This window comes from Triplophysa rosa, linkage group LG8, assembly GCF_024868665.1.
Source record: "Triplophysa rosa linkage group LG8, Trosa_1v2, whole genome shotgun sequence".
In the NCBI taxonomy this organism is placed as follows: domain Eukaryota; kingdom Metazoa; phylum Chordata; class Actinopteri; order Cypriniformes; family Nemacheilidae; genus Triplophysa; species Triplophysa rosa.
In genome coordinates, this window is record NC_079897.1 from 25743223 (window position 1) to 25752433 (window position 9211).

Genomic DNA, 9211 nt, shown 5'->3' on the forward strand with positions numbered 1-9211 from the left:
TAGACAGTAAAATGTTTGCAGGAAAAGTTCTGATTGCCCCAGATGTTGTTGCTGCTTTTTTACAACTCTTCTGTCTGGAAACTCCGCTTGCAGATGCTCCACAACACGCTGGATTGAATACACGCCTACACTCCATCTCCACCCATCTCAACTGAGAAAAGTGGTGGGTCTGACCACAAAAATAATAACTTGCACAATTAAGTATTCCACACTAATGCACATCTTTCTTCCTTTCACTATCATAAACCTCAAGCCTCAAAGTAAAAAACAGCACTTTACATAAGACATGTAACTGAAAACCACTTCTTTATTTTGTGTTTTAAATCTATCACACTTTATAATGTCACGCATGACGTTTTACATCACCGTGTATGGCAATATATGAAATTAGTTCATTGTTAAATTAGTCGAAGCACTTAGGAAAGAGGTATACTGTATAGTGTATATCTATAGAAACTGTAAGGTGAAATTAAAAGAAAGCATTTTAATTTAAATGTATTTTGGGGATACAAACACATACCTAAATTCTAAAGATGAGGAAACCCATCACTATAGTACACAGAGGAAGTGACGTAACACCCCATTGAGCAGCCTGGCATCCTACCCTGTTCGTGTGTATCACGAGACCCTGCAGGCGCCTCTGTAACCATGCAGAACTGTTAAGTGCAGTGTCGACACGCCCCCCTGTTGTTTCTTACTCCATCGGGGGGAAAGAGTGAAGGGTGGTCCTCAGAGAAACTACGTCTGGCCAGTTTCTCTGCACCTTTGTGTGGGCTGCTGCTGCCAGGCGCACTTTAGTCTACGTTCATTAGGGTCTGTGCTGTAAATAAAAATGCCAGGGACACCGGGCACTTACAAAGGATGAACTGAGAATTTGGATGCTTGAAAAAACTAACATACAGTTCTTTATACTGTATATAAAACAACTGTGTCTTGTAAGGTGTGTTTATGCTGTTACAGATCCACTGCGCATGCGTACCGTATTTTATTAAATGCTTTCCTTTACTTTTGAATGTATATTTTGACGTGCCCCTTATTTCTGAGCTGTGTTGGGGGTGACATGCTACAAGAAACACACATGATCATCATCTCATGAGGGCAACATCAGTTCTTTTACTAGGTTTTGCTCTTGGATCCCAGATTCCTTCAAGCCGTGTTATCTTTGAATGAAACTTGGCTAAGACTTAATATTCAACTGCGTCTTAATGGAGATGATAGGTTGAAAAACTGAACACGTCTCAATAAAGTTCATGACGTGCAATGCAAAAAAAGATCTAATCAAATAGTATGATAGACGTAGTAAAACACAGCCAAACTTTCTATGAAAAACCATTCCCCTGACAGCTGCCTTATTATGTTGAAGACACTGCCAGACAAATGATGCAGCTGCTTTTTATTCCAATATCAAATGAATCCAAATCAATATTCTTAAAAGACAAAATGCCTCCATGCTATATACCTCAAAGTCAAACATTCTCTCTGGGCCCCAGTGCCAGTAATATGAATTCAAATTATTCTTTTTTCCCCCTTTTTAGATATGCATCACCTCGTCCGTTGGACGTGTCTAGTGATAATTCATCAGCCGGATCGCTAATCTCATGCCCAGTGCTGAGTTCAGAACCGTCGGTTTTGATGCCATTGGACTTGGGTTATCGCTGTAGCCAAGGGGGCCAGTGAACAATGCAAACTCGCACAGAGCCTCCCATAGCACCGAGTGCGGTGAGACATCTGCAGCGCACATGTAAACCACAATCGAGTTCAACATTTCAAACCTTTTAATGATTTAATGGAAAAAGCTGAATGTCCATTAATGTTTTTCTGGACGTGCGAATGCATTCGAGATATTGTGAGAACTTGTGAAAACGTGAATTAAATAAAACTACACTATACATATTGTATTGAAAAGAATGACAGCAGCGACGCAGACAGAACATATTGTAAAAACATACCGTTTTTATCTGTACCTGTCTGTCATATTATTTTCCTAGTTCATAATTTTGATACATAAAAAAAGGTAAAGTTTTTGAGTTACAATACAAAACGTGCTGTATAAATAAAATGGAACTAAATGTACATTTTTAAGAGGTTTCTGAATGGAATATTTATACCGAATGTTAAATGCATTGAGAAAAGGCCTAGATGACCTTGGTTGGTCTCGCCTGTCTAAATACCATAAAGAAAAGGCAAGAATGAGCTAACTAAAAATGAAAATGAAATGGCGCTAACTTTACATTTTTGAAAGTACCAAAACCTCAAATGATCGCAGACCCCCTGAGGAAAGAGACGTCTTCAGTTGCAACAATAGCGAAGGCCTAGACCACCGCTACTTTGGATCCTGCAACTTTGGGAAGACCGATTCAAGCAGTGGTCTTGTGAAATCATTGAGCTCCGGCACCGCCAGAGTAAAGCTGAGGAAATTACAGACGCGCTTTAAAAACAAGCTATACTTCCAGCGGTTTCTAATTGTGCTTTCTGTTTACAAAACTGGTGACAACAGTCATTCCTTTGTATTGGCATTTTTACAGTAGGAGTCCTGTATCTTTTCTGATGTGGTTGTGCTTTGCTAACCCCAGAAGACACATGAACACTCTGAAATGTCTTTATGGATCTGACGAACTCGGTCCAAGGAGCGACAGTGGCACGGGTGAGTTGGGGGTCATGCTCTATTGCCCCCACATATTGAGGGCAACTGAGGCGTGACGCATTCGGTCTCAGGAAATGTTATGCTAAACAAAATGAGTTCCAATTGAGGAAAGGGAATAATGTGCAGTGTTGTACGCTTAAAAACTATTTCACAACAGGAAAAAGGTTTCCTGGCTGTCATCTTAAATGAGGTGCTCTTTGGTTGTGGTTTCACAGCTTTACAGCACATGTTTGAGAAAAAAGAAACAATGGCATAGCGTGACTACGTTCTTTTTGTTATCTATCGCCACATAATGTAGAGATTTTTCATTTATATTGCTAAATAATATTGCTGTAGCAACACAAACATTAATAATATTTTTTTTAAATTTAAGTCAAGTTCTGTTATGAAATGAAATGATCTTAAATCAAAATATGAATAAAACATGAAATAACAGTTTAAATAATATTTTGAATAGAAATACAACATTTATTAAATAATATAAAATAATACATTTCTAACATATTGTTTAATAAAAAACAATTCTAAATGTAATATTGCTGGAGTAGCATACTTTTTAAAGAATAATACTTCTCTCTTTTTTATATTTCCAGCATTAAAAAGGTCAAATTCTGTCATTACATGCAGTGATCTAATTCTAATAGATTACGAAAATTTCAGTGCTTAGAAAATGTGCTGGATTTGTTGCTATTTGGAGTTTTGGGGGAAATAAAATTGAAAACAAAAGGCCTCGGGTCATGTATTCAACAGGAGAAGGGAAAAAGAAAGCATTTGTTTGTGTGTCGGACTCGGCAGAGTCTGGGGAATAATTGCCATAATGTTCTGCCACTGGCTCGACACTTTGGACAGAACAGAGGTCAAAAGTGCTGTGGAAGAAGTTTCACTACAACAAACCGAGCCCATAATTAAGGTCACGTGCACGGTTTGTTTAAGGTTGAATGCCAACCTGGGGTTGAAATTTTCTTTCAAAACAAACACGAGCCAGCGGGTTCCAAAAGCTGAGCTCGAGTACTGTTGCAATTGCATCTGCCTTCATTTTCTGTAATTGGAAGATATTGCTCGGAACAAAAAAAAGACTGGAAAAGCTTAGTGGTTGTTAAAAGACACAGAACACCTCACCCAGAGCTTCCCTTCGCCTTTATAACGGCTCGTGTCAGAGATCAGTAGCCTTAAAAGCTTCTGTCAGAAATCAAAATGAAATGTCTTTCATTTGAATGCACTCTTTCTGTGCACTAAGGCATTTTAGGGAAAACACAGGTCTGGTTGTCACACGTGGTCCTCCAAAGGCACAGAAAACTATTCAAGGAACAGTTAAGAAGCACAATTTGGGTTTGAAACGGTTGCTATTGATCTCTCCTTATGGTGACACTTTTGGCATGAAGTGGAGGTCCAAAGTAAACACGGAGCATGTGCTACCTTTTTTCCTCACTTATACAGACCCAATTGTGAATGAAATTGACACCTGTAAAGGCATCTTGAAGAACCCGTGAACACAGGTTGTCTTCAACCTCCACAATTTCTAGAGAGATTGTGCTGTCTGGTCTGCTGAACAGGTTACAAGTTGGTATTTAACAGACTACCCTTTCAGACAGTGAAAATGTCTTTATTTTACTGGTGTGTGCTTGCTTTTTTATTGTTAATGTTAAACTGTGTTTAGTCTTCCAGTAAAAAACACAAAGACATTCAGATCTATATGTGTTATTATCCCCCATTTTCTGTAAAATAGTCTTTATTTTATATATGCACAATTTAGAATCTTTTAGACTGTAAATCGTATTATATTGTATTGTCATTGTGTTGAATGTCTGTACTAGAAGCTTCCAACACCAAAGAAAATTCCTTGTGTGTGCAAGCACACTTGGCAATAATATAAATATAAGTAATATAAATGCATTTTAATGTACTCCAGGTACTTATTGTATATGAACTATTAAACATAAAAAAATGTTTTCAAGATGCTGTAAAAATGCAAATATACTCACTAGACTAACATCAGGCAACATTTTTTACAACATGCATATGTGCTGAGCCAGCGCTGGTCCCAGTTTGTTTTTACTCCCTGTCCATGCTTGCCAGCAGAGACGATGACATTGTAGATGTTCTTTTTATACCACTACTCTAGCAATGGCCTTTATGAAACGAAAACCCCGGCAAAGTTTCAACAATACATGAGCAGCCACAATGGGAATGACATCAATTTTAGTTTACGCTGCTATGAACAAGCATGTGCTGAGTCTGCTTGGTTGAATGCACGATGTGGTAGACACAGCAGACTGAAACACACTGCGCCAGATCCACAGCTCCTAAGAGACCAATTGAGCACATAGAAAGAAAAAATAGACACAGCACATGAAACCACAGTAACATTTACGAATGCTACATAGACTCTCTGTGGTAATAAAATGCACTAAAGCTTGAGAATTAAATATTCCTTACTTCAAAGGATATACACAAGGTCAGATTGTCATTACCAAATCAACTCAACATATTTGATGATTGGTAATGCCAAGAAAAGGAATAAACAGGACATAAAACAAGACATTATTTGATTTTAGTCTGACTGCAGCTTGGCTTGCAATTTGACATTAGTTTGTCTTAGTTCGTTGTTCTGTACATGTGGTCAAAATTGTAATGGCAAGAACGTTTGACAAGTTTTCAAATTAAAACATGAATATGATGTTCATGAGGTACACAAGTATTTGCATTATGCAATACTAATACCATGCATACACTGTAAAAAAAGATTGTATTTTAACAAGAAAAAACCTTAATATTTTACTGTAATTTTTTCTTTTTATTAAATTGTATACAAATTTTATTAAAATTACGGACAATTATCTGTTAATTAATAACCCACATATTATTTTACGTGTTAAGACAATAATGTCAAATTACATGTTTTTCTTGTTTTTGTAGAGAAAAAATACTGTAATATTTATACAGTATTTTTACTGCTTTCTTAAATAACATACAAATTTATGTAAAATGATGATAATTTTCTGTAATTAAATTTGTTGCTCATTATATAAAGGTTTATTTCTATACAAATAATTTAACGTTTTTCTTCTGTATTTTTAAGTCAGATCTTGGTTTTTTTATTAGTGTATATGCATATTCTTACATTAAAATTTTTAGCAATCTGTTTAGTTAGGCTACAGTACATTTAAACAATACACAGTCAAAATTACAAAGCTGCACTACTCTTGAGGTTGGAACATTCATGTTTCCTGAAAGTGATATGACAGCCCCGTTGAAAAAAACAGCATATGCTGGTTAGGTATGTTTTGAAGCATGGTAGCTGGTTTAAGCTGAGGACCAGCCGGTTGCATAAAGCACCTTAAATGTAATTTTGCCTTAAGTGTGTCCTTAAGTACTGTATACCTTAAGTTTTACTTAAGTTATTCTCCTATTGTCTTCTGTAAAGGGAAATCACCTCTTAAGTGTCATACTTAAGGGAAAAACTTAAGGTGCTTTATGCAACCAGGCCCCGCATATGACCAGCTCAAACCAGCTACCATGCTTCAAAACATACCTAACTACAGTAGCATATGCTGTTTTTTTCAACAGGGAGAGACAGCACGTGGCAGTAAACCTGACAATAGTTGCAATAGTCTAGCCAACAAAAACATTATTAATGATAACCATTAATAAATTCACCTTTTCCCATATCATGAATGGCTATGGCCTAACCACTACAGTCCATTAAACTTGTACCATACATTAGTTAATTTTATTCATATACTTCATATACTGCAATGAAAACATCTGACCAACTAAATATATAGCAACATTCAAATAAAACTAAACAACTATTTTCTTTTAAAAACAACCTATCTTAACTATAGCTGTTTTTACTACACTTGCTAATGGTAAACAGATGTCATTGGTTGACTCCCTGTGCTGCTTTGAAAATGATTAGTTGATTTGACTGTCATTCAGGAAACTAGCCAATTAGAGCTGTTCGCGCCCTTCACTGGTTCATTTTGAAGATACGCGAGGAATTGATGTCTGTCAGTTAGTTTCAGTAGTATTGATGGTACAGTTATATGTAAACAGCGCTGAAGACACGAAGTCGTGTGGAAGTTGCAGGCTGCTGGAGAATAATCACACGCATTAACAGCTTTACCAGCAGAAGGTAAAAACTTGTTTTTGTATTTTCGTCTAGTGTGATGCTAATCGAGATTAGCGATATTAGCACTAACTTCAATGCTATAACATTCTACATAATATTGAGCTTAAGTAATCTTCCTCTTCTCACACGTGTTTTTCTTTAAGTACACAGAAATATATGATAAGATTTGCCTGGGCAGTACACACACCTGGTAAGTATATGAAACGTTAGATTTCTTTCTGACTTTCTTTTGCATTCCAATTTCAACACTAATTTCAACAATAACTGTTAATGATAAAACATTTGCTCTCATTTTTTAGATGAAGGGAAGAAAAGCTACCCAGGCCCCCAAACTCCATCAGTAGTAAGTGTTTAAACATTCGACCTGAGTATTTGTATTAACAAATGTGTAATATTATGTACAGTTGTGCTCAAAAGTTTACACACCCCTTGCAGAATCTGGAAAAAGCTGAAACGTTTGGAAAATAAGAGGATTTTTGAAAATTAAGGTTTATTTTTAATTTAGTCCTGCCCTGAGCAAGTTATTTCACTAAAGAAATGTTAACATATAGTTCACACTAAAGAATAATAACAGAATTTCTAAAAATAGCCCAGGGCAAAAGTTTACATGCCCCTGATTCTTAATGTATGATGTTACCTAAACAATCAATGAGTTTTTATGTTTAGTCATAGTTGTTTAAGGGTTTCTTGTTTGTCATGAGTCATTAGACTGTCCACTGATCTTCAAAACAATCACCCAGGTCCTCCACAATCTTTGCTTTTTCAGCATTTCTGGATATTTGACTCATGTCCAGCAGTAACTGTATGATGTTGAGATTCCTCTTTTTACATTGAGGACAATCAAGAGACTCATACACAACTATTACAATAGATAGAAACATCCAGTGCTGCCAACAGCTTTTTCCAGATTCTGCAAGGGGTGTGTAAACTTTTGAGCGCAACTGTATATGCTTAATACTGTAATAACATCCACGTAAACATTTACATAATTTGTGAAAGAAACATTGTCTATTCCTTTAAACTGGTGACTTGTTTTGCTGATTTAATGATGGAAGACTTACATTTAAGTTAGCATTGCTACTACATTGCATATTGCCACAGACTCATTGACTTTTTTTGTGGTATATTTTTACTTATGGTATGATTTACTTATTCTGACAGTTTGATGTTTGTCCAAATATACTATCAAAACTTCCTCCAATATCTATTTGTGACCCTGTGTAAATGTTTTAAACACAACTTGAAACTGTTTTGTATTTCTCCAGGATTAAAAGTTTGTTTTATAAGAATTTGATGAATGTATTGTATGGTGATGTACTTATTATTTACTTTATTATATTCAACCATTTGTTTAAAGCGTATACTGTAATTCTGTAATGTAAAGAAGTTAATCTTTGTGTATTCTGAGTGTACTTTTACAAATTATGGTGATTGTGTTCATGATTAATATTTTTACCTAAATAAAATGTTATTCTACAATCCTAAACATGTGTTTTTCATTTTATTGACAGTATCTGACTAGTAATTCATGGACAATATCTGTAAAGTTACAGAACATTAAGTGCATTTACTGTATTTGACTGAAAAAATTCAGGAAAGAAACTGTAAAATAACAGTGTTTTTCTGCAGAACATTAGTACTTTCACATAGTTTAAGGAGGCTTATCATTATAATTCAGAAAAAAAAGCATAAAATAACAATATTTTTCTGTAAAACCTTATGTGCAGTCACTTTATTGAAGGTGTTTGATCGTAAAAATTAAGGAAAAGTCTATGAAATAACTGTGTTTCCCTGTAAAACATTTAAAGAAAAATTACGTAAATGTAATGTTTTTCCCCATTATTTGATTTACGGAGTTTCATCTTCATTTTATGGTTTTTGTTTGGCAGCCGCTGCTGCCAGTGATTTGACCGTTTTTTTACGATATTTTTTTTTACAGTGTACCTGCATTTGATTTTTTTCAGTTTTTTACATTTATTTTTTCCCTATTTCTAATACTGTTTTCTTATGTCTTCACAGATTGTTTTAAAATGTATTTAAGCTACTACCCTTACCTTGCTATTCGAACAAAGTGCTTATTTATTTCTTAATATATAAAAAACAGCAATTCCTTATGTGTAACTCAATATGTTGTAACATTGTAATATTTTAACAATATATTATTATATGTATTTAAATACATAATAAATGATCTTATATATTCACACTTAATATAACTTATAGGTAAACATATTTTCTTTGCTTAAGGGTACTGTTCAACAATGCAAAAATACATTTAAGGTTAATTCAATGAATCACTTCTCAAACCAGTGTTCTTATTTGATGGCTCGTCGTTTTAAAAGCGAAACTTACAGAGGCAGATCATATTAAACAAAGAAACATGGATAGAAATCGATTAAATCTTACGACCCATGTTTGGGTTTAACCTATGCCCT

The 9211-nt window shown here is 35.0% G+C and overlaps 1 long non-coding RNA gene across 1 annotated transcript; it reads left to right on the plus strand.

Moving 5' to 3' along the window:
• Window positions 1–6584: 6584 nt before the first annotated feature.
• Window positions 6585–7881, plus strand: LOC130558537 (uncharacterized). Its single transcript, XR_008963438.1, has 3 exons — window positions 6585–6779; window positions 6920–6966; window positions 7076–7881. It is a non-coding gene; the product is annotated as an uncharacterized LOC130558537 (long non-coding RNA).
• The last annotated feature ends 1330 nt before the right edge of the window (window positions 7882–9211 follow it).